Raw genomic sequence first — 27,615 nt, forward strand, 5'->3', positions numbered from 1 at the left:
AAAAATTGGCATTAGGGATTGTGGTGTTGGGTCGCAACCACAACATACGAGTATACAGGGTGGTGACTTGCGTAGCGCATCATAGGGATTTCAATGTAAAATTCATAACATGCGATTATTGGCTCCCCAAATTATTTTAGAGCAAAAATGTATTAAAGTTTTTTGTAGAAAAAAATTTTGTACGCCAATCAACCGTATTACTTTTCAATTCTTTGCGTAATAAAGACGGAAAATTGGAAAAATAAAACCCCCATCTTTTTCAATAATCTGTGATGCCATGGAATTTTATAATACAAAAACTACGCCAATATCCGTCATGCCATGGAATGTCTGCTATAAAACAAATCAAATTCTATCAAAAAGTATTATATTTAGAACAGCGAATTCAACATAAAGAAATACCAAATTACTAAAAACGGTTTCCTAATATAACAATTTACAATAAACGTTCGAATAAGTCACCACTAACTGCAAGACAGTAACCAAGTCGATCATAAAATCCATTTCGAACTGCTGCTAATTGATATCTGGATATCTTTTTGTTTTAGAAAATTCCATGGCATCGCAGGATTATTAAAAAAGATGCGGGTTTTATTTTTCCAATTTTCCGTCTTTATATGAAAAAAATTGAAAACTAATACGGTGGTTTAGCGTAAAAAATTTTTTTCTACAAAAAGCTTCTATACATTTTTGCTCTAAAATGCATGTTATGAATTTTACATTGAAATCCCTATGATGCGCTACGCAAGTCGCCACCCTGTATAGGTTGGATCTTAGCGATTAAAAGGCAGTGGTACAAAACTAATTGCTTCCGGTCCAAATTAGTACAAAATGAGTACAAAATTGGGGCACAAAAGTTTTTTAAGAAGCATTAAATTTCAAATCAATTAGTCTTAACGATTCAAAGATAGTGGTACAAAATTTGGTATCCGTAGTACAAAATTACGGGGCGAACTCCCTTAAGCATAAAATTGACCACTTAAATGGTAAGTGGCAAGTTTTTTAAAGAAAAATGTGAAATAATTTCAATATTCATGTCCACTAATTAAGTCTAAGATTGAATTTGGTATCAAAATAATTTTCACTTCATTTTCTTTCCTTATTTTTCCTATCATTATACGCAAGAGAAAAAAAAACATTTGCAGGATGCATTGAACCAAGGCTTTACATAAGATGAATTGATGTCAATGCACAAGCCTAGTGATTAAATGCGTTTTCCTGTTGTTTTGTAGAGTACATCTTTCACTATTCATTGTGGAGAAAGTTGGTTTCTAACAATAGGGGGCGGATAGATCTCTTACAGGCAAATATGAACGATACAAATTATTGTTGGTTTCATGCATTCAAATTCCCTGCATTTTATGGCAACAAGAAACTCTATGCAAATCCCAGGATTTTCTCGCTACGACTGCACTCCGTTCAAAATTTGAATTTAGGGCGAGTATGTGAAGGTTGCGATAAGCAATTTCGGTATCACTGCCGGAGATTTTGGAGGTGGTTTCGTTTGCTAATTGAATTTTGCCAGAGTTCAGTAAAAAATGTACTGCCAGAAGCAAAATTCCCAAAGTTTCGGTATAAACGCAAAGCTCTTTAATAATAGAAGTTGGTATAAAAATAGCACAGATGGACGTCTAAAAACCGCAAAAAGGGAAAACACACGTACAAAGTGACAAGGCACTTTTGGAAAAATGATACCCTTACAAAATATCTGCATGATTTAAGAACCGCCAACCTGTAATACGAATTGACTCATGCTAACAAATATGTCGGTCCATTAAACAAAATTGATGTGTAGAAAACCGCGGTTTTATGAGTAATAAAGTTGCTTTGTGCAAATCGTCATGCTGTCTGGAAGGCAACTGGTTTTCCCCCGATACTAAGTGTGAATCTTCTTCTCGGAACTGATTAAGTCATTATTGATCGATTTAATCAAACTGCTTTGTAAAAACTCATTGATAACTGAAAATGTGTCATGTAATATTAGATTCTTTTCTGTATCATAGTTCAAAACGGTTCATCTATTCCCATATTTTCGCAATTTTAATCACGATTTTTTTAATTTCGTAGTACAGAGCTACACGCGTTTGCACTTCTTCTATTTATAAACGAACATCTCGAAAACGCAATGCGTAAATTGCTACTTATCTGGCCGCGATGGAGATAAAGCTTTTTTTTTATTGAAAATGCATTAGACACGCGTTCTCTTTTACAACCGTTATACTTTCGCCTCCCATTCCTATGTTTATTTATATTACGAAAAGCCCACTTAAATTTTTTTCGGTGCTTAAATTGATGATGTTTCGGATGGACGGCTACTTGTCTATGTTTATTTATGCAATTTCTAGATAAGTTGCGAAAAGAAATAAACTGCTACTTATCGTGCCTTATACAGAGATAGGCGTTTGTGTGGGAGGGTGTCAATGGAACTATCGAAATCTGTGCATTCCTACGAAAATTCTACTACTACCTACAAATAACCAAAAAAACGTTCTTTTGTCGATTGATATACCTACTGTCAAGCACTAACCAATTCAGCAAATTAAATTGATCAATTGTAGTTCAAATCTCAAAATAAGGGTTGCAATGAATGAAAAAAAAGACTAAACAACGACGCCTACTTACTTTATAAGTTTTATGTTAAAAACTTGTGTGGAGGGTATTATTTCTACGCCGTGGCCCTACAGTTATTTCGTGTGTTTCATGAAAATTGTTAGAAAATTCTGCCAGGAAACATTTGGGAAATCAAAATGGTTAAAAATTCTCGAAAGCTCTCTTAGCGCTGTAGGTAATCAGAACCCCTTAAGCCTTGGAGAAAGTGAGATAGCGTCTAAAAGATGTTCCATCAATTACTTTTTCTCAAATTTTTTTTAAATTTTTTTAAACAAAAGCGCAACAGATAACAAAATAATTTTGACAGCTGACTAAATAACTAATTATTAATGGCGGTCACATCATTTGTTTTGTTATGGCAACTACGATTTGGTAAAACAGTTTGATGATAATTTTAAATGCAAATATTTCAAAAACGGGAGCAAATGTCCTTACATTTTTGAAAACAAAACGAAACGGTGTATTCAATTTTTAAAAAATATACAGGGCATTCGATTAAAAATTTACCAAATTTGCATTTTTTACTAACTTTGCGATCTTCGTTTGTCTTTGTACTTTACATTTTCTGGCGATTTATGATAAATACAATTTATCGCCTAAGCTCAGCCATTCTACTAAATAAAGATTTTTCTCTACAAATCATAAAACCATTTTTTCGGTGATACACCTGAGAATTTTTGGTATTAACGGAGATATGCATATGTATTAGATCGGGGGTATTGACTGCAGTTTTGCTTATGTTTTTGATGTAACTTATGGTATTAGGCAAACAGGATTTTATTATATTTCTTTAATATTTGCAGACTGTGAAAAAAATATGTAAGCAGGGGCGGACTGGCACGGGGGGGCGAGTGGCGATTGCCACCTGGCCTGTAGATCATAATGGCCCGTTGGAAATTTATAAGTGTGTGCTGTATTTAGTTTCTTGCACTATTAATAAATTATTAACACGTTTCTCTAATTGGGGTTGATGCTAGGTTGTTAAAAAATTCTGTTTTAATTGAAGTGTTTTACAATGAATTTATCATTTCTTGTCGTAGCATGAAAGTGATGAAATACAATGGTAGGCGACGCACCTCGCTCGTGTGGATTGTATATTTTGTTACTTTTAATTATCAGCTGCAATTAAAAAAAACTGTATGGTAATTGATTTTCGAGTAAGGAGTACTTTAAAATGTTTTTGTGGTGCACTTCAGATTCTATTCCGGGGCGATCTGAGACAATGTTTTTTTCGGGGGCTCAAAAAAAGGCAGTGTATAACCAGGGACGCACTGGCCCGAGGGGGCGGGTGGCGATTGCCACCTGGTCTGTAGATCATAATGGCCCGTTGGAAATTTATAAGTAGATATGTGCTGTATTTAGTTTCTTACACTATTAATAAATTATTAACACGTTTCTCTAATTGGGGTTGATGTTAGGTTGTTAAAAAATTCAGCCGCAATTTAAAAAAAAACTGTATGGTAATTTATTTTCGAGAAAGGAGTACTTTGAAATGTTTTTGTGGTGCACCTCAGAGCTTTTATTGTACCGTGTGTCCTATTTTAGTTGAAACTGCAGTGTGTATCTCAGCTGGTTTTAACCCTCTGTACCACTTTTTTTTGTGAAATGTTTAATACCATAAATACGTTTGTTTCTGAGGTACAGGATGAAACCCCTGGTGAAACCAAACAGACAGTCTGCCTTTTTGGGATATTATCATATCTTACTACCTATGTAAGATAGAAAAAAGGTAAAAACCACTCATTTCCTTTAGCCCAGTGGCGTAGTAAAAAAATTCGGATCCGTTTCCTGAGATTTGACCCAACGCTGGCATTTTTTAAATACATCACTCTGTATATCTTAACGTCAATTGTTTACATTCTTTTTCCTGATTACATTGATGTATCACAACCTATGTTTTTTGAAATTTTTAGTCAAGAAAACCTAATTTTTTTAATTGTTTTTAAGTAGTAGGTCATGGAGATTTTGTTTTGTTTGTTGTATTCATTTATTGTATCCATGGTAACTATAAGGCCGTCGATACAAATGAATAAAAATTGCTGACGGGCATTTCAAAAATGTTGAAATGATATAGTATACACCCTGTATACTATATCATTTCAACATTCACCACCCTGGTGACTTGCGTAATTATTTTAGAGCAAAAATGTATTCAGGTTTTTTGTAGAAAAAATTTATGTATTAATTTTCAATTTCTTTCATATAAAGACGGAAAATTGGAAAATAAAACCCGCATCTTTTTCAATAATCTGCGATGCCATGGAATTCTCTAAAACAAAAAGAAATCCAGTTATCAATTAGCAGCAGTTTGAAATAGATTTTATGATCGACTACTGCTGTTAATGGTGACTTATTCGAACATTTATTGTAAATTGTTATATTAGGAAACGGTTTTTAGCAATTTGGTCTTTCTTTATGTTGAATTCGCTGTTCTAAATATTATACTTTTTGATAGAATTTGATTTGTTTTATAGCAGACATTCCATGGCATGACGGATATTGGCCTAGTTTTTGTATTATCAAATTCCATGGCATCACAGATTATTGAAAAAGATTGAAGCAAGATACTCCAACATGTCGAAGCGAACTAACCATAGAATTGCCCTATGTATGCAATTATTTACGCTTAAGAAATTTAACACACTCAATCATAACACCCGACAAGCAACTTTTAATGAGATATCAGCAGTAAATATTGTGCATTTGTGTAATTACTGTAGTTCTATTTCAACAAAACAAGCTTTTCCATTCAATTTCGGGTTGTGCTTCTTTGTCGAATAAAAATTTTCAGATGCCTCCTTCCTATCTTAAAGCTCAAAGCAGGAAAAGCTCAACCTTGCCATTTCTCTGCTTTTCCGTTCCTTTTATTAGTTACTTGAAACCCGGAAAAGGACATTTTGCAATAGATTTTACCGGAATTGAACGATTTGTAAACCAACGATGTCTTTGGCCTAATCATCATCATTAAAAAAGTAGCACACCTTCTCTTCGACATGCCTGAAATAGAAGGGGGTGAAGCAGGGATGTAAAGCGAACGAGAGAACAAATGATAATTTTCAGTCAGAAATTTGCCTAGTCTATATCAAAAGATTGATATTTAGACAATTGATGTTGAGGTTGATGCCTGAATTTATCCCCGTCCCAAGAAGTAACAAGTTCATGGATCTACATTTATTCAGGTATACTATGTAAGTCGACTTTCATTGAGGATGGCAAAAAAAAGAATGGGACATTACGTAATCAATGTAACCGATTCACGCCCAATTATTTACATGAATTAAGTAATCGTAGATTGGCACTTTTTAATTGATAAAAGGTTGGTGACCGTTGGGCCTTTCAATGAGTTTTATCGTAAGTCTATCAAGGAAGCTGATCTTTGTCCCCCATCACATTTTTTTAACATATTTACATACATATTAAGCCTAGATCTTCCACCTAAAAGAAGAGTTCTCAATTAAATCGAACGCTCGACCAATGGACATGTAATATAAACCTCTTTGATAACAATTTACATGTTTTTATTCAAGTAGGTCGTACTTATCAACTGCGAGTGGCTTCTGTATAAGGGCATGATGTAGTAGTAAGTGAAACTAATGGCTTAATTAATGTCAGTACTTGTACTATCCTTCTTAAAGGACAGTTAGCATTGTCACCTATCAGGATTTATAAATTTAATTACCTACCGCGTTACGAAATTGGCGATGGAGAGATGTGCGGGCGTGCGAAGCAAATAAATTTGATACTGTTTCAATTTGCATATTTGAAAAGGTAAATAGAAGTATTTTATGTAAATACTTAATAAATCACGACAGGTTGCCAACTAGCATTTCGGGCTACGCCTAATTATGTATCTGGGTTCTCTATTACATAAAGCTTCCTCCCGTTTATTACAGGATGGTATTTATTTTCGCGGCGCTAAATTTGTTTCATTTACATTTATAGTCGAGTCGGGACAAAAAGAGTTTGCAAAATAGTCGCGTGTCAATCTTACCGAAATTATTATGGCATGGATCCGCCTTTTTGTGTTACTAACGCTGGGCGCATTCAACCGGAAAAAAATCGCCGAAAGTCGCGACTTTAATCCTTAACAGGAATTAGGATCGCGAGACTACTTTGCAATTCATCAATGGCGGCATTAACATACAAAAACACACTGCGCCTTATTTAAATTTCTTTTAATTATAGTTTTTTCTTTAATTTGACTTAATATGGACGAAACTAGTCACTCTTATCTTACAATCGTCGCCAACGCGGAACCCCGAACCTATTTTGTTTTGGATTTGTGTAATGAAATGGGCATGATTTGGGGAATAAATGAATATGGTACCGCACCGTATCTTTTGTCTGGAACCATATCCAATGCTGGAACTTAGGCATATGGGCCAGATTCGTTGAAGTATTTGCAGAAAATTACGGTTGTAGCTACCCAAGGACATAAAAATCTTAAAATTCGTAAAATATGTTTTCTACAACTCGAATTTATTCAATAAGGGGTTGAATTGCTTAAGTATACTCGCGATTTTTTTTAACAAAATCATTATATAACCAACGGCTAGCTCTATGTGAAATTTATCTTTAGGTAATTTACTGACTTATTGAACTCTCCTTTTCCCAGTTTCCGAAAATTTGACTTCATATTTGATTTTTTGACAACACAAAATTACCACAACGGCACAACATTTTGAATATATTAATAGAATTATCAAAAGAATTTCGATTTACGTGACTCTTTACATGTTTTGCTATTGAAAATATAAATTCAAATCTACAAAATAACATCTTGATCTTAATATCGAATACCAAATTAATAATATACATAAAATATTATAGAGAATATTCCAGAAATCCCGATAGACATCGAGGCGCCATGAAAGATTAGTCATCGGCGATAAAGCACCAAGGCGGATTTGACGAAATCAAAATATGAAGTATTCATCATAGGGATTTCGATGTAAAATTCATAACATGCCATTATTGGCCCCCCAAATTATTTTAGAGCAAAGATGTATTAAGGTTTTTTGTAGAAAACATTTTTTTACATCAATCAACCGTATTAGTTTTCAATTTTTTGCATAATAAAGACGGAAAATTGGAAAAATAAAACCCCTGTCTTTTTCAATAATCTGTGATGCCATGGAATTTTATAATACAAACACTACGCCAATATCAGTCATGCCATGGAATGTCCGCTATAAAACAAATCAAATTCTATCAAAAAGTATTATATTTAGAACATCGAATTCAATATAAAGAAAGACCAAATTACTAAAAACGGTTTCCTAATATAACAATTTATAATAAATGTTCGAATAAGTTACCATTAATTTCAATACAGTAGTCGATCATAAAATCCATTTCGAACTGCTGCTAATTGATAACTGGATACCTTTTGTTTTAGAAAATGTGCTAGTGCTAGTGCTATTACATTATAATTTTTGACAAGGAACCATAGAATGTAACACTAGAAGCCTGTAGTTTATGAAATATTTGTCATTTATTTATTTATTATCCCTCTCTTGTTCTGGGCCCTCAACAGGCTTGCAAAAAAAGGATAGGATACTTCTTTATGAAAATCTATCACGAGAGTGTTTAGGGTAGGGAGGATCTTCGTGTACTGGGAGGTATTCAATACCCTCCACACCACCCGCTTCTACACCCTTTCCCAATTTATGGGTAATTGGGATTACCATAATTACCAGATTATTCAAGAACTAATTATGTTGGTGCTGTATGAAACAGACGAAATTCTCATAATACAGGGTGGGCATTTCGTCTGGAACGCGGAAGATATCTTCAAGACAACATTTTTTTAAAGAAACTTTTTATTATATATCCAAAATTATATTTTTGATTGCATATTATTTAAGTGTACACCTTTTTCAATGTAGAAACGTAAAAAATTTAGTAAATTTAAATAATAATAATAACCAATGGAGAAGAACACTTGATTGGTTAACAGTTTTTTTATTTAGTGTTTCTTTGTATCAAGTAGTGTTTTTCTTTAGCAGCTGAATTAAATGCGGACGAACGTCACTGTTCATAGTTTTGAATCTTTTAAAGAGGCGACCACCAGAGATGAAATGTATGGATTGAAAATGAGGTTAGGTGGTGGAATGTTAGTTGGAACTACCCGTATACATAAATTTCGAAAAAAATAGTTCAGCTTTTGGATATGATGATGATGCATCAAACTTAAGACTAATTTAATGCAGATTTAACAACATTAATAAAAAATAGGACTTTCCACTTGAGGATTGTGAAACCGGTAGTCATCCAAACGGGTTCTATGATACCGTTTATACAAATTACAGAAAAACCACCGCACGCGCTTATATCTATTATTAATTCAAGAATAAACGCATCGTTCTTTCTAGTTCCAAAATTATACTGTTCTTTTGAACAAAAAAAAAATGCGCACTCAACATTGTATTGGCACATATTCAAGCACAAAAAAATGTGCGAATTACGTACTTCGTTTCGTTAGCTCGTAAATGTCTCCCAGATACTTACAATAATGAGTAATGTAAGGGGTAAGTGTGGAACGGCGAAAGTAAAGACACCGCAATTGCAAAAAAACAACTTTAATCGTTTTTAATATGTGCCCGACACACTTTTGTGCATGAACGTAACGCGTTTTAAAGCAGTGGCATTTTTTTTACTAATGTTTTAATAAGTTTTAACGAGAAAACTGGCAGTAAAAATTATTAAGTGTAATTACCGCTCGTAATATTCGCAATTGCGGCTACTTTCATATTCCGTTTTGGAATTTTATCCATGCGGAATTGAACGGAAACAGCGAACCAGCCCTCGATGGGAGTTTATGTATTTTCCAATTTTAGTTTGAACTTTGATCCATTATTTTATACCGCTGAAATTAGTAGCAGACACAAACAAAGCGAAGACGTAAGAGGAAAAAATGGGGGAAAATACAGTCTATTTTCAACTGGTCACTCTTAAAAATTAAAGGTCTAATGTATACAGGGTGGTGACTTGCGTAACGCATCATAGGGATTTCAATGTAAAATTCATAACATGCGATTATTAGCTTCCCAAATTTTTTGTAGAAACATTTTTTTTACGCCAATCAACCGTATCAGTTTTCAATTTTTTGCATAATAAAGACGGAAAATTGGAAAAATAAAACCAGCATCTTTTTCAATAATCTGCGATGCCATGGAATTTTCTAAAACAAAAGATATCCAGTTGTCAATTAGCAGCAGTTCGAAATGGATTTTATGATCGACTTGGTTACTGTCTTGCAGTTAATGGTGACTTATTCGAACATTTATTGTAAATTGTTATATTAGGAAACCGTTTTTAGTAATTTGGTTTCTGTTGAATTCGCTGTTCTAAATATAATACTTTTCGATAGAATTTCATTTGTTTTATAGCAGACATTCCATGGCATGACTGATATTGGCGTAGTTTTTGTATTATAAAATTCCATGGCATCACAGATTATTGAAAAAGATGGGGGTTTCATTTTTCCAATTTTCCGTCTTTATTATGCAAAAAATTGAAAACTAATACGGTTGATTGAGGTAAAAAAATATTTCTACAAAAAAACTTAGTACATTTTTGCTCTAAAATAATTTGGGGAGCGAATAATCGCATGTTATGAATTTTACATTGAAATCCCTATGATGCGTTACGCAAGTCACCACCCTGTATACAAGATGATTGCAAATAAGATTCTAAAATGGGTGTTGTGAAGTTGGGTCTAATCGTATAACATTTCGATTTTCCTTTTTCCCATGTAATAGAAACAAATAGAGATAAGAATGCAATGAGGATGGACCCCGTTTGCCATTTCCTCACACTCTTGAAAACAAAAAGATTCTCCACTATTTAGGGAACTCAGGACTTAAAATATCGAAACTCATGAAAGAGGCAATAACCAATTTATGTAGTTCTGCTCAATGAAAAAACGCAATATACTTCCCTATTAAACCATGGTTGTAATAGCACACTTTCCAGTAATTTTTTGAATGTGCACACTATTTCCTGAACTATATGAAAAATTATCTCTTTGACGCACTAAAAATAATTTGTCTTATTATACAGTGCTATTTATTAAGAAGTAGACATAGGCATTTACCGTGCGTATATTATTTTTCCCTATGACGACTTTTAAATGACAAAATCCCTTCCGAAGGGCGCCTAATTTTATGCATCCAAAATAACTTCTTAAAGCAAATAAAAATTTGGCTGTCATATTAATTAATTTGAATATTGTTGCTTTAGTAAATCCCTATGTCTACTTCTTAATAAATATTCTCGGAACCAAACTAAGCTCTGCTTCTTCCGCTTTTTCACTAATTTCGTCTTTTGTGGAAAAGTTGAATTGTTTGGCAAAAACGTCATAGCAACTAGCGCACTTTGCCATTTTGTGTTGTTCGTAGTTTTGTTAAGGTAAAGATAAAAGTAAAATATAACTGGGGTTCCATTGCGTCTACTCGACCAGTGGCGTATTTTCGGGGGGGATGAAGGGGATATATCCCCCCTCAGAAGAATTGAGTTATCATCATAGCTATTAGGTATTTAGGTAATACTCCGCTACCCGCTCCGCCCACTTTAAAATAAAGGCAATAATATATAGGTATATATAGAGAGCAATTTTGGTTTTGGTTAAAGTCTAAAGTCACTAAACTCTAAATATTCTGTAGTATTCAGTATTCACTATTCAGTGAGTGATCAGTGTTGGCAGTCAACGATTTGGCTATTCGGCATCGATCGGCAATTCGCTACATTGATGCCCAAAATAACAAATAGGTATCAGGTACTTAGTACTGCTACTGAGGTGAGGTACCTGCGTCCTGCCTTTCACGAAATGACGAAAATAAGAATTTTAAATTTTAAAAACAGGAATTTTTTGCCCATAACTTTTGATTGAGACGTCTAATCGAAAAAGTACGAATCGTTTTGGATTCTACGCACCGAAATTAATCAGAAAAAGTTTTTTCCCGAGAAATTTTGGTGCAGTCGTTTTTTCGTAAAAAAGGAAGGTAAATAACTGCCTTTTTTTGCCCAGAAAAAAAGATTGTCTCAGATCGACCGGAAAAAAATATTTTCTTATAGAATGTGGCCTGTAGAATCCATAATTTCAAACAGTTCCAAGATCGGACTACTAGATCAAAAGTTACAGCCCTTTGAATTTTTTGTCGAAATTGGTTTTTTGCCCATAAAATATACCTATTATTCAAAGTTGTCGTTGACTAATTAAAGCAAAAGCAATAAAGGGGCCTGTCAGCAGTAAGAAATAAAATACCGTTCTAATCTAATCTTTTTCGCCTGTACAATAATAAATAGATAAATGACTACCAGCATCAGCAACCTGCAACCCAATTTCTATTTCTTACCCCCCTCCCCCTTCTAGTACGCACTGGGTGACTGTGTATGCCACGTACTTGTTTAATCCCCCCCCCCCCCCCCCGAATAAATTTCTACGTACGCCACTGTACTCGACTACAAAATACCGTATATTATAATTACATAATTACACATAATTACATTATAAACTAATGTTTTTATATTATTTAATATTGTATGATTTATGCAACAAGAAAAATGTAGATTTAAACCGATCCGATGAGTAATTGTTTACCATCAAAATGTGTACTTAAAATAAACTTGAACTTTTAGATCATCTATGAGTAAAAACACAATGGCGAAACTCAAATAAACACTTTGGTAACCTGGTTTGTACGTTTGGCACATATAAAACCAGCGGTTTATTTTTATTTAAGCGAATCCTCGTCGCGAGGAAAGGTATTTACATCCCATCTCCTCATTACGTCTACAGCCAAAGATCTTTTTTATCCGACACGTATCAGGTAAAGAGGTGTAGGTCAGTGTTAAAGATAAATATTAGCGCTTCTGTTCCAAAAGAGATGTTTGGGTTTCGTCTGCGAACTCACGATGATGCGTCAACTTTTGTTAACATAAAAAATTCCGTACGTTCCTCATGAATGAGATGGTACCAGGGGAACGTTTACACGTTTCTCCGGTAATAAATCAAAATGACTTATTGGAGCGGACGCACAAAGAGGACCTAATTACAAGGTGGTTGTGGGGTGCGTGTAAACTTGGTCTAATGTCGTCTTAAAGATGAAGACGAAAGCCTAATAATGCGGTATAGTGCACGCGCCCGTCCGCGTTTTACTGGGTGTTCCATTCATCATCGCCATCCCGCTCTTGTGGTGGCATGACAGAGACCGTTGGGGAATGTTCGTGAGATCACGTATTTATGACTTTAAAATTTCAGGTAAAATACTGTATTGCGAGTGGACCATGAATAAGAATAATATGCCCATTTGCATAATTGTCTCCCAGACATGTCCGGTCGTACAGGTTTCATACTCGTGCATAAATATTTGTTACATCGCACTGCACTCTCGTGTTTTACAACTGTACATCTTTTTGTTATCTTATTTCCATTTGACTTGAATTGAATTGCCAAGTTGTTTTTGTGCCAACATTCCGCCTGGGTTTGCTTCTTACAGAAACACCAAAATTTAAGGCACTACTTGGCCCTACTGTCAGTAGCCCTAAACCAGTACAACTTTCTTTGAAACACTTCAATGCATATTCATGGAGTGATAAAATTAAACCATGAGCCAATGAGGAATAGCTAATTAATCCTTTCAGCTAAGTTAATGTAATTTACTAGGAGCTTGCGTTAATCCATTTTCAATTACAAATAATTGACAACTGAACGCATAGTTTCGCGCCCCTTAATTTTCACATACATAAATCTGTAATTCCTAACTTTATTTTTATTAAGTCCGTCCCTGACCAACGCCCCTATCTGTTGCATTTATTCATATCAGGTCACACACAGTTTTATATCGGATTATAGCTACTTGCAAATATTGTATCTTTAATTCAATTAATTAGTGTTAGTTGAAAAGGATTTACCGTGTAGTGAATTATTCCTATAGTGGATTCGCACTGAATAACTATAATTAACAAATGTTTCTACTATGCATTTGTACATCATTCTTATAAACGGGCATGCTTGATTACCTCCCTAACGCTTTCTTTAAAAGTTAAATATCCATTCTTTGAGAACAACATAAACAGTTAGGTATGCTAGAAACGTAAGTTTTTGTCTTTTATTGCTTTAGTCTCATAACCGAATTCTGTTTATGCCGCACGTCGTAAATTATTAGTTTATGTGTGATCGTAAGTTGGTGTTTCGTTAAAAAAAATTCGGAAAAAGGGCACGTTACGCATATTAGTAATAACGATGGTCTAACATAAATGAGCGCCATAAAGAACTCACGTCTACGAAGTTACAGAGCGCCTACGCATTCGATATTACGATTTTAAAATTCCAGCGATAGTAGAAGATTCTTACTGCTTAATTATTAATTAACAAGTATCTATAACGTGGATCACTTCAGTACCTATCTGTCATAGTTTTTGACATATGTCCATTTTTCTCCAAAACTGGAAATGCAAGGGTGCATTTAAAAATTAAGATCTCTTAAACAGATCAAGATCAGCGAATGCTATTTTTTATAATGGAATCCTTAAAGCCTAAGGAATTTTTTGAGTGACTTAAAAAGTTTCCGGTTTTAAGACATTGTGGAAAACTACCATTTTGATGAAATATGGTCGCTCATTCGACTTTTCAAATTGTTGGTATCAAATGGACGGAGCTCCAGCTCATTCGGTTAGAGCCATAGATTCTAAATTAACTGAACTTGTTGAAGATCGTTGGTGGGGAACTAGAGGTCTACCACTTTGGCCCGCTAGATATCCCGATCTTAGACTTTTATTTGCGGGATCGGGTCATGGAATTAGTGTACGAAAACTTGAGAATAAGAATAGTTCGAGTTTTTGACTGTTCCTAGTATAATTTACCAAATGAAACTCACTCACTTATCCTGGACGGATTAAAAGATATGAATTTTTTTATGAGTCCTTGAATAAAATTGACATGTGTTTCTTATAAAACTGTTTGACATTTGATTCGAATGACATTTCAAATGAAACGACTGCTTCCATAGACGTTCATTGCAATTTTTTGAGGTACAGTACTTATTGGTTTTTGCGAGGGTTTTTGAGGGACTAAAATGTCGTCAATCGTATAGGTGGAATTTTTTTGGTTTCGTAAGCATTTGTACAAGGTAATGTGGTAATGTTTCAAAAGTTTAAAAACTTTTATTGTATACACGTTGTATATTTGATTTTTCGTGTTCAGTACAGTGTACAGAGACCTCGCTTATTATAATACAGAAAAAATCCTAATTTCAAAAATGTTTACCATGTTTATATTATAAAAATTCAGTCATTTGAACATTTATTAAAGAAATTCGATTGTTCATGCATATTGCTATTGTTAACATTTGCTTTAATGTCAAACGAAATGTATTTTTTTTTTAATTTTGAACTTTTTTAAATTTTTTTTATAAACATGTTAAACATTTTTGAAATAAGGATTTTTTCTCTATCTTTAAAATGGCTTCCAGTTCGATCCGAAAAACAAAAGTTGGTTATCGATATAAAATAAAGTATTAAGATAACGAAAATTCATTTTCATCATCTAAAAGAACAGAAAAAGTTCCCTAAAGAAAGTCTGTTTGGTTTTTAAATGGCCCCTCAAATAATGATTTGAAAGCCAAAAATCAAAAACGTCAATTATGTTATTTTTCGCCATATTTAAGAAACTTTAGAGAGGGGGTGAAGTTTGTTTTTTAATTTTATTTGGGCTTAACTCGAGGCTTATTTTTGTCCAACTCCGTACCTATGCTAATAAGCGAGATCTCTGTACTTAACACGAAATTTGATACAGCCTGTATAATTTCAAAAAAATAGAAAATTTCTATTCAGTTAAGGACGCGTGGTAATATCCAATGTTTAATTCTTACGCGATTGGTACGATTAATTTAAATATTCTGGTAAGAAGAAAGTTTAGAGCTACAGTTCGCTTTCAAAAAATTGTAGTAACAATGCTACGTTCAGTAATAAAAAGTTCAGAACAAGATCAAAACAGTAGCACACTAACCTCGTTTGCTATGTCCACGGGATCGTTGAATGGGAGAGTAGACTTGGATTCGATCAGATGCATTCCAGACGTTGTTCGCGTAGTCCTCATCGGCGTTGTAAGTCCTCCATTGGCGCTGCTGCAAACAATTGATGAAATTAGTAGGGCCTGGGAACCTCTAAAAGGTTTTTAAAAAATGGGTGGTAAAAGACAAATCTTTTCCCAAATGAAACAATCAGGTGTCTAAAAAATTGGGTTTCTTTACTATTTTTTTTCTCAGTTTTGAATTTATCGAGAATTTTCTAGATTTTTTTTTTAATTTTTTAACATTCCTATCTCGGAAACGGAAACAAATTGTATCGAAAATATGGAATAATACTATTACGTGTTTGTGCTACGCGATTATATTTATTCGTTGCCCCGGAAAGGTCTCTGTAAACCCAGTCATTGTTTTTGCTATTCAAAAGCGGCTAAATTTTTAACACAAAAAGTCATTCCCTCAGTATTCCAAATTCGGTTTAATTAACAGTGACAAAGCATATCACTATATTGTTACACATCAATTCTCCCAAAAATTATAGGGGTAAGCCCTATTTGCATAAGACATAACACACGGTATTTTATAAAATAGTTCTTATATATTGTCAGTGGTGCAACCTCGCAATAATATTATACAAAATTTTACTAGTTCATTTACATTTTCATTTGTTAAGTTGATTTCCGAGAAAATTTCACCCTGTATCCCCCTTTTAACAGTTTTAAAGATGCGATGTAAATTATGCACCATCGAGAATGTTTACAAAGTAAATTCCGTGTTATTTATAAGTCACACACCCATAATCCGCATTATTTTATGACTTCATAAATTAAAGACCTTAGGATGCCAACCACCAGAGCGACGAAAGCGAACGTATATAGGTACCCCAAACGTAGGTGGATAAAATATATCTCAAGTGCATAAATATATATCTCTTCTTTCATACATTTATTATATCCTCGATTATATCCCTGTAACACTTCCTAAACAAAGGATGCAAGCGTCATTACATCATTTCAATTGGTAATTTTTCATAAGACATTTTTATGGCATTTAATGCTGTTTACTATAAAAAAAAACGCGTATGATAATTGGATATTGCACACAGAAGTCGTAATAATCAATCGTAGCCATTCCCACATGGCAAAGAATGCGGGGTACGTACTTTCGTCTTTTGGAGTTTAGACTCGTTGTGCCAATTCTTTCATTTGCATACGTTCTTCGGATAAAAAACGAGCCGTAAGTTCTTTAAAAGAATCAAAGATCATTAGGATTACTAACTAACGGATTTTAAAATTTTTGCTCTAAGCAGTTTCCGCAGTAGATTATCATTACGGCAAATGGTCACGATTAATCACTGTTTGGGTAACGTTTGCCGATTAAATGATTTGGAAATTTGTTATTCGTGTACCGGTGATCGATATTACGGTTATATTCCTAACGGAATCGTTTATTATTAATGGTCCCAAATTTCATGTGTAGGGTAAACATATTCGGCAATAATATTTACTTACCTGCACTTCACCCTAGGGGAATGAAAATTACTCTACAGTGTGGTCCATTAGTGTATAGGGGAAAGTTTATGGGTTTATTAACGCACATATTTAAAATTCATTGTCAGGGCTACAACATACAGGGTGATTCATATCAAAGTTGGATTTTTTTTAATAGAACCCTCTATATATTATTGCATATTTCGATTCCTTGGTCAATTTTAGTGTGACTTTATGTATTACATATGATATCTACGAGTAAAATGAGTCGTCGTTTTTTCAAAAAGTAAATGTTCAGTAAAATTTTAATATCGCAGTTGTAATAAAACTTAGAAGGCCGTGATTCTGCAGTCACTTCATCAATTTTCAAGATTTCAATCAAAGATAACTTGATTTTTTTAAATGGAACTACCAAGTTTTTTATGGAATCAAATGTAGGATTTTTCCACCTTTCTAACGATATAAGCATGTCGGTGTTTACCGTATACTCATGAAAAGAAGTCAATCTTAATACACATAGGTCCGTGTAAGTGTTTCAGAGATAGAGTTGATTTTGTGTCTTATTTAAATATTTTTGTTTTCCATTTCACATTTCACTAAAGGAGCTGAATTGTCTGTGTGTAAGTGGAAGGAGGGCACATACAGCATGTTCTTTAAGTATTTTACGTATTAAGAAACATCAGTGTTCATTTGTTTTTAATAATGTAATTTGTTAGAGTTGATTTTGTATTGTCTTCAATTACATTGTTAAAAACAAACGAACAGTGATGTTTCTTAATACGTCAAACACTTAAAGAAGATGCTGTATGATGTGCCCTCCTTCCACTTACACACAGACAATTCAGTTCCTGGAGTCAAATGTAGGGAAACAAAAGTATTTAAATTAAGACACAAAATCAACTGAAATACTTAGTTTACGGACCTATGTTTATTAAGACTTTTTAGCTTCTTTTCGTGAGTACTATACGTGGATAAAATATTGGCCCTTTTTTTGAAACGCCCTGTGCATACCTACATACAGACGGAAAGAAGTTTTATTCTTTGGAAGTTGCTTAAAATTATGTAAAATGTCGACATTTGATGAAATTTTGACGTATCCAAAAAACGGTGATCGCAATAGCTACCTAAAATAAAGTTACTTTGGATTGGTATTGTTTAATTTGACGGAGTGATTTCTTTTGTCACAAAAAAAGGTTTAGCGTTGAGCTTTCGGGGTATGTTGTACATTTCATGATTAGGTACTAACACTACAGAATCACGGCCCTCTAGATTGTATTATAAATGCGATATTCATTTTTTTCTGAACATCTACTTTTTGAACAAATGACTCACATGTGCGATCAAAAATAAGTTGCTGTCGAGTCACCTTTGGAATTTTTGTTTACATTGGGAAATCGTACTTAACTTGAATTTCCAAAGGCTACTCGGCAGCAACTCATTTTTGATCGCCCGTTACATATAAAGGGATTCTATTTAAAAAATGCAACTTTGATATCAACCACCCTGTATGTCAATTGCAATTTCGTTAAAAATATTTTTAAGTTGTAGCCTTAAAAGAGTCCTTCAACACGCTTCGACAATTAATTTTAAATATGTCCGTTAATAAACCTACAATCTTCTACCCACGCACTAGTGGCCCACCCTGTAACTATAGGTCATAACTCATAAGCAATAAGCCGTGTTTATGGGAGATACCTAAACGTTTACTACTAAAATTAGACGGAGAGTACAAGCAATGTATACCCCGAAAATGGTAAGATCGTGTCGTAAGTAAATCTTTGCTACTATAATTAAAAGAAGATCACAATGGTCGCATTCAAGCATAACATTTTCTTGCCATTCGCTCTAGCCAAAAGCAAAAAAAACGCCCTTTAAATTAAAATGTTTATATATAAAATATTTGATTCATGTCAATCTGTCAGTGAGGTCAGGAGTCATTAAAGACATTATTTTAGCAATGTGACAGCTGCGGCCGGAAAAGTGACAGGTGCGGCCGGTAAAGTGACAGGCGGCAGGAAAAGTAGCCTGGTATGCCTCTTGTCATGGAAACTAAAATTTCCTGGCACATAGTAGGCATGAAAATGAAGATTTCATGACGATTTTGGGTAATTGTACAACTAGAGAAGAAAGTGGAATTGTTTCTGAAACTACAAACTACAATCAAAATTGAAAAATTATCGAATACAATAATGAAGTTTGACAAATAGCAAGCTAGATACTTCAATTTTAACTGTCATGATTAAGATTAATGCACCAATTGTTTTTTACTTTCCTCACTAGAGAGGAAAATATCGTTTTCTTCACCCTTTCATTGTACGTGTCCTACGTGATATACCTACTTAGGGGCGGATAACTAAATAGACGCATGGAGTGGGACAGATAGAAGAAACTTACTCCAAATTATTTGCAAAAATCGTCTTATAGAATAATATCACCAATATATTTAAAATTTGCGTTATACTTTAATATAGGAAACCATTTTTTTGCAAGATTATCACCTACTGTCACAATTTCGCAATTAATAATTGTACATTTAGATATACCAGCTTACAAACATCAAGGGGTTGAAATCAATCTCTAATGAGCCGTTTATAAATAAGATTCGCGACTAACCTTTATTAAAAAACGAAAAATAAATGCCAAACTAGGCCGTTTCTGAAGGTTCTGAACGATAGCAAGGATTTGTTACATGTCAATTTTTTTTCTCACGGGATTCCATTGCACACTCATAGAAGAGCAGGGGGAAGTTAATGTATGTGAAAGAGGTTTATCTTATATGCAGAACGCGTTCTACATAGTTTATAGTATAAACAAAATTTAACGTCCGTCTTTGTTTCCTGGTTGCACTCTGCATTTCAGTCATATAAATAGTCTGAACTTTGGAAACTTATTTAAAAAGAAATGCACGTGTTATGTACCTGCACGCTTACGATGGGCATTTAATGTGTTGATATTTTTTTGCAAAAGGTAATATAAAAACCTCAAATCAAGACTAACCTCGTTTATTTGAGCCATGGCCATGGGTTGACAGTAGACTTGGATTGATGACTTCTAGTAGTTGTCCTGGTTACCTCTCCATTGGCTCTGAGAACAAGTGATGAAATTAGTAGGCAAATCTAAGTACCCTCTTCAAAAGTAATTCATTGTATAGGGCGTGTTCGTCTAGTAACCAACCATTTGATTAATATACGAACACGCCTATTTTGTAGATCATTTACTCACCTTTTAAGCCAATCTTCTTGCAATAATAAATGAGGTATGACAATCTTCGAAGTCGCTCAACTTGGCAACGGAAGGATTAGCTGCAATGCTTCCCATTTCGCAGAGAAAACCCATTCACTTCAAAAAAGTAATATGGCCATGAATTCATAGTCATACTGATTAATATAAAGTGAAATGATTGACTCGTGCACCCAGCCTTAAGTCGCCAAGATGAGATGTTGAGAAGATATTATGCTCGCCAGGAGAGAATGGCGCGGTCACAGAACACCCGATGCCGGTTTGCAATCGTCCAGGACGATTATAGACCGAGATCAGGTGTTCTGTGATCGGCATTCACTCCCGGCGAGCATAATAGTCACAACTCATTTAACAAATGCCGGTCGCTGATCGTCCTACACTATACACTTCCCCCACACAAAAATATACAGTAAGACTCATGCTTAGAAAAAGAAAAATCCTACCTTTATAAGGCTGCCCTTCTGGAATCTGAAACAAAGGACACATTTACGTTAAAATCGTGCAAAACAGATTATGTTTATTTTATTAATCAAAATGTTTAGTTTCAAAATGCTTCAAAGGAAGACTAACGACCATCTTGGCGTTTAGCATATGTAAACAACAATTGCGACCATAGTTGTATAGTTGTGTTAAACGGTACAAACTGCCCTGTTAGTAGATTTGGTTCATTTTTGTTACTGTAATTACTGTATTGATTATATGATACTACCAATTTTCAATAGAACCCCTATAATTGAACCTAATTTCGGTTAATTGATATACATTCTTGAATTTCAGAAACCGGAATTCAAACTAAGGTAGAAATTATACTTTTTAGGATTTGGTGGAGTATGCACCATCCTCTTCTCATTCTTATATTCATTCGATAAACGATCACTTTACTGAATGATAGTTGTAGAATCATTATTAAATTAATTACGTAGACCTACCATAATTAAAAAGTGGAAACTTACCCTTTAGCCTTATTAATTCGGGCTCGCCTGGACCCAAGGGAAGGACGTAACGGGACAAACCGAAGCCATCTACGATCTCCAGTACTGGTAACTGAAAAATAAAAATATCGTGTTGATATATTTGAAATTTGTGTCTGTCGAAGAGGCAAAGGTGAAGTAAAGAATTTAATTATTGCTGTGGAGCCGAGCTTTTCTTAATATACATTTTACTTTGGAGCACGGTCCTGAGAGGCGAAACAAATTTCCCCTGGAGGTGCATTTTTTTGGACGTGGCATGACGAACGTTTATTTTAATGATTTTACCTGGATTGGTAAAAATGGGGGCCAATCCAAAAGGTTCTGTGGGTTAAATTTTATCCTCCGGAAAAATCACACGTGCATGGAACATTTTACTCCTTATAATAGAATCTCCCACGTAGGCGAATATTTATTTAAAACTTTCACAACATTTTTACTCTATGGCGTTAATTAACCGTATATTGCGCGTATTAATAAATAGGTAATTTCGAAACTCATCACTTAAGATTTTGCATCTGCTTTACATACTAAAAAGCCTTTTGTGCATGATAACCAAAAGGGAATTTGTTAAAAGGCTAGAGGATATCTTGGGGTAGCCTGAGTGCAGGGAGTCCTTCAATTACTTATCCCTTGATAATTTCCGAATAAACGTTTTATGACCGTGTTATTGCCGCATACTACCGTGCACCTGCACCTCTATCCTTGATAGCTCGACTCCCTTCACTCAAGGCATTGAGCGACACTTTTTCCCTTAACGCACCATTAACGTTAACGTCCCCATAAATTTGAAAGTGCAGTAGCACCTCGCGCCAATATTTATCCTAGACATAACAACGTGCGGTTATTAATAAATTGCGTGCAGAATTTGCGACGGACATCGAAGCACCTGTTTCCTTCGGCGTATTCGCGTTGAATTTTAATCTGGAACGGCTCGATATGAAGAAGTCCTAAGAAGGGTCCGTTATTAGACGAATAAAAACTAATTGCATAGAGACTTGGCGCGCGGACGAAACCAGTTTGTAGAATTTTGCTTGCACCGGGACCATTGCATCTTGCAAGACAAGGCCGCCCGATGACATTTGTGTTGCAATTGTGTAATGGGAAAGGTTACGTAAAGCCTCACGATGACAGGTGGGCGTCGTAACTGCTCTTCTAGTTGCGCACGAGCTTGCAATTTTAAATGGATGAGAGTGAAACTTAAAAAAAAGTCTGCAAGTCAGATGGGAACAATTGATACATTCACAAGCTTATTTAATAGTACTCCGATTCACGATCGCTGATATGGTCCTACCTTTACAACTTCATTACGTTGGAATTTGCCGTTGATAAAGTTGTTAGATTAAGATCGGAAACAAAGATCGTCAGATCGTAAAACTTTTCGGATACTTGCGCTAAAGGCTAAAACAATAGTATGTATCCTACTCATATCACTTGGCATAAACCAACTGGCTCCAAAAACGGAACAGTTGCAAATCCGAAAAACCAAAAAATTACCTAAAACGTGACAGTAGTACTGTACTGTCGATTACGATTACAAAATTTCCTCATTTAGGTCAGGTCATCTGATAGTTCTCGATAAAGCGTTAGAGGGTGAAGGAAATAAATGCAAAAGTATTGTGGTTGGATGATCCCATAGGAATTCGTGACCTCAATTTTTCTCCCACATTATTAGCGGTAGGTAATCGCCTTTGCGGTGAAGGCCATAAAAATGATCATCTTGTTCCAGAACCACCAATTGCCGGAAATTTGTCGTAAAATCCGCTCGAAGGTGGTGTAATTGATCTTCAAAAGTCGAAGTCGTAAACGCGTCGTAAAGTATGGCAAGTATCCATAAATTGGCACTTCGCTCGACCAATGCTCTTATTAAGTCTCGTTTAAAAATTACTAATTGCAGCTGAAAGTTTAGGTGAGGCCAAAACTGTAAACATGAATTCTTGGAAAGTATGTGATAAACTGTGTTGGTGTTATCTTTGTACAAATTATTTATTTGTAAATCGGTTAATGTCAAGTGTATCAAAAAATTTGCAAATAATATTTTATGGAGCGTAGTTTCCTGATACTTTCGTGTTGATTTTTTCTTCGTTCTTGACTTTGCTTTTGTGACCTTTCGTATACTGATACGATTAATGTGAAGAATGAAGAATCTTTTCCCAGAATCATATGTTCCACGCTAGGTATCTGATTATTTGTTGTGGTTTTTTATTGTAATAATAAACACGAGGCAATAAACAAAATGCGAATTCATACAATGTTTTGAAAGAAACACTGACAAACAAATGTGTTTTACACAACTGTGAATTTTATGAGTACCACAAAGGCGGATTTTGTATTTTTTCCTCTTTGGGATGTGTCCGAGATAAGGGCCACTATTATATGGGCATTCTGGAAATTGTAACAGATACCAATTTGGTTCAATGGGTGGTTCAATGGAGTTGTTGAGATATTTTGAAAAAATCGGATTTTTTGATTTTGCGAACTATTTTTTCTGGGGTTAATATTTGACCTGGAGCAAAACCAATGACACTTCTGCACAGCAACTTTTAATATGGCATATAAGACGCCATCGTTAATTTTTTAATCCGACGTTTCATCTTTGCGGAATATCAACATCATTTTTTTAAAGACTGCCCTGGTATTCCAATATCGTATTATTACAAACCTCTCTATTCTGAATTCAATGATGTAGGTACAGTACTTTACTTTGTTTAATTAAGGCCTTTTTTTTGGCCTTCAGTAAATAAAAAAATGGTTACATTTATTTTTAATTTTTTTTATTTTAATTTAAATAAATAAATAATTAAATAAATTCCTGATACATAAGGGTTTCATTTCATCCAACCAAACATACTACTATGTGAGGCATTTTTTCATTATAAAAAATAATTAATCGGCAAAATTATTAATTTGTATACCTACAGTTAATTGTTTTCCAAAAGTATAACACCCCTCTACCACCATCAAAATAAAAGAGGAATCTTTCTTTTGTGATTATATTCGGAAACACCCTACTTAGCGCGTTCACTCGATATAACCCCGCTTGATTTCTTCGTATGAGGGTTCATTAAGAATCGTGTTTATTAACAAAACAAACGTATTTCGGTTTTTCTAACATATCTTCGGTAGTAATCGGAATTATCTGCTTTTCTTTAAAACACGATATTTACTCTTTAATTGCACAACTTTGCCCTAATTTAACCATCTTCGTATCGTGTATGATTTCCGAGATCCCCATGATTGACATCTTTATCTTAGACACAGTGTATGCAGGGTGGGCCATTAGTGTGTGGGTGGAAAATTGTTGGTTTCTTAACCTATATACAGGGTGAGGTTTTTTTCATTTTAAGCATTAGGATCTCGGAAACCGTAAAACATAGAGATTCGGCTAAATGAGGAAAGAGTTGTCGTTGTAAGAACTTATTCAAGATATGCTTTTGTTTTTTTGAAAAAAATCCACAGTTTACTAGATATGAACGAAAAACAGATTGTGTGATTTTTCTTTTAAAAGTTGTAGAATCGTTAGTATGAGAAATACAGAAATATGCAAAAGACAAAAATTGTAGATTTTTTCCGCGTAATAAGATACATTAATTAGTAATATTTATTCTTCTTTTATAATTTTCGAGTTATAACACAAATTTACATTTTTAGCGCATTTTTGAAAAAAATACGCTATTATATTCGTTATGGCTGGCAGGCCGGCTGTCCGCGTGAGATCTCCACAACTACAATAGCTAGAGAATTCAAATTTTCACTAAAAGCTTTCTGCTATAGTGTAGATGTGCAGGCACTAGTCTATTTTGAGTTAGATTACTTGTGAGATCGATAATTGAAGAAAATAATTTCGATATGGGTTTCGGAGGTGCTATAATTTTACCGTTAGATAGGGCTACCAGTATAAAAACTTATTATTTACTTTGTGATTTGTTTTACAAAATGAAGACGTACCCTTAATTGAAATTAAATAAAATTAATTATTTAACGCAGCCAAAATTACTCGTGAGATCGATAATTTTAAACTTCGCTAATAAAATACTGACCTGCATTACCAAAAATGCGCTTTAATCATGCATATGCTGATTTACAACTTGTTTTAAATGATAATCATAGTTGGCTGTGACATTTTTAAAAAGTGCATTTTTTTTCTGTTTACAATGATATAAGGTTCATTGTAATAAACATGATACAGAACTATTTGTATTATTAAGAGTAGTAAAAACTGATTTTGCTATGGGAAACATTTTTGTTCTCTTAATTACTGTCTATTATAATATTTAACTTGCTGTTAGTTGTGCGGCGGGGCACCGTTGTGTTGAAACCAGCGTAAATTACGTCGTGTTTCCAAATCTAACCCATCCTACATAATCTTAAAATTCATTTGGTAGAAAATGAAGAAAACATTGGCCTGTCCAATTTTCGTCGTAAATGAAAAGTACCTATCTTACTAGATATTGTTTTCCATGGCCAATTCTGTTTACTTACCTCTCAATAATAGGAAAATTACTGCAGGGCGTTTATTTATTAAAGTACATTTAGCAAGCCTTATATTATTATAAAGAGAAAAATTTGTCCTTTTTAAAAATCTCAAATGACTACCATTTAAAAAAAATTAAAGTTTGTATTATAACTCAAAAATTGTAAGATCTAAAAATAATTTAGTACGTTCATCATATTAAGCATAAAAATATGACTTTATGTATTACACATGATATCTAAAATGGGTCGTTTAGCCACAATCCGTAATTTTTCAAGTAGAGATCCAGTAAAAATTATAAATTTGTTGCAGCGACATCTAATGCATTAACCCATAAGCGTAAATTAACCGGTTTAAACGTCACATGCTGCTCAATAGAGGGCGCTTTTACGTATACCTAAATACAGTGACTCTATAGAGATAGTGTGGTCATATAACGGTGGTGTTATTTTCTATTGGTTGTTCAGAAATTCGCCATGTTTTGACCTAATACGCTGGATTGGTGGAAATTAACCTGGAAACCAGGGTGGTAAATTTATTTTGCCTAACACACTTGTGACAGCATCATTGTAACCACAGCAAAATCTACTAATTTACTTAAACCAAGGCGAGATCTTATTTTTCACTGTGCAAACATTGGTGAACAGAAGAAAATGTGTTTTCATTAAAAAGACAAGTTTTTGCATTCTCAAGACTGCAATATATGACAAATTCCTGAGCACTCTGTATATTTTTTGCCTATTGGATAAGGATTATGCTTTATTTTAGCAAATCCCAAAAAAACGGGTACTTATATAAGGTCCGTGAAGTTAGCAGAACACTGGCGGCACACATTTCGGGACTGGGTTAGTGCTACGTTTGGAAATTATTTCGATTTCTAGATGTTTCTGCTAACTTCGCAAACATTTATCGGCACAAATCCATTAAGATCATGGCCGTCGTCGTAGTCGTTCGTCTAATTGTGGTAGCCGACACGCGGGCGGCCACGGTTCGATTCCCGGTGGATGCAGTGTTTTTTTAACTTTATATCTAGCATTTCTACATTTCTCCAGACTAATCAATACTGAACGTCACATACAGGCTGGTATTTCTAGTATATATTGCTCCATATTTAGTCACAGACTTTTATAGAAATGTATAAAACAAAATTTGAAAGTATTCACTCGCTTAAGAGATACGAGGGAAAATCAACAATTTGTCAATTCCAGAATGACCCTAATACTTTCTTAGTTACAAAAGAGACAGAAAAGTGTCTTTATAAGGATTGTTGAATTATTTGCCGTTTTCAGAATAAGAATACGGGTTCGGATAAAAAAGTTATCGGATCTAACCTAATTTTTTGATGAAATACCTCGTATATTTTAATCCAAAAATAAATATAAAAATAAATATCTTACATCATACTTGTTTTGTATGCGATTTATTTAAACTTTATTACTTCAAACCAGAGTAGGCTATGAAACAAAAGCTAATCTCCTAGAAACGAAACCATGTTGACATTGTAGCTGGAAAGACATTACACAATTTTTAAGACACAGAGTACACGAAATAGTTGATAGAAGAAAGTAAATTAAAAAATCATAGAAACTTTGAAACGAAATAAAAGGTTGTTTCATAGCCTACTGTGGTTTAAGGTAATCAAGTTTAAAAAAGTCTCATAAAAAACCACATCATTCATAGTATTTTTGAAAGGAATAATTAATATGCTATCTTCTTAGATTAAAATATACAGGATGTTCCACTTAACAAGTGAGTTAGGTAGGGTACATTTTTTTCTGATTCCTGCTTCTCAGGGAGTCTTA

At 34.1% G+C, this 27,615-nt stretch overlaps 1 protein-coding gene and 1 long non-coding RNA gene across 3 annotated transcripts in view; one reads left to right on the top strand and one right to left on the bottom strand.

The window, feature by feature from the left end:
* The window catches only part of LOC116168545, a 67,053-nt gene that overhangs the window by 17,383 nt on the left and 22,055 nt on the right, over positions 1-27,615 (top strand). The window lies entirely within an intron of this gene.
* Positions 1-27,615, bottom strand: part of LOC116168546 — a 69,137-nt gene that overhangs the window by 14,601 nt on the left and 26,921 nt on the right. The window contains exons 2-4 of the long non-coding RNA XR_004144781.1: positions 21,325-21,415; positions 20,129-20,839; positions 15,623-15,740 (exon numbers count right to left, since the gene is read on the bottom strand). This is a non-coding gene — a long non-coding RNA (uncharacterized LOC116168546). The remainder of the gene's footprint in view (positions 1-15,622; positions 15,741-20,128; positions 20,840-21,324; positions 21,416-27,615) is intronic.

This window comes from Photinus pyralis, unplaced genomic scaffold (assembly GCF_008802855.1).
Source record: "Photinus pyralis isolate 1611_PpyrPB1 unplaced genomic scaffold, Ppyr1.3 Ppyr1.4_LG4, whole genome shotgun sequence".
Taxonomy (NCBI): Eukaryota; Metazoa; Arthropoda; class Insecta; order Coleoptera; family Lampyridae; genus Photinus; species Photinus pyralis.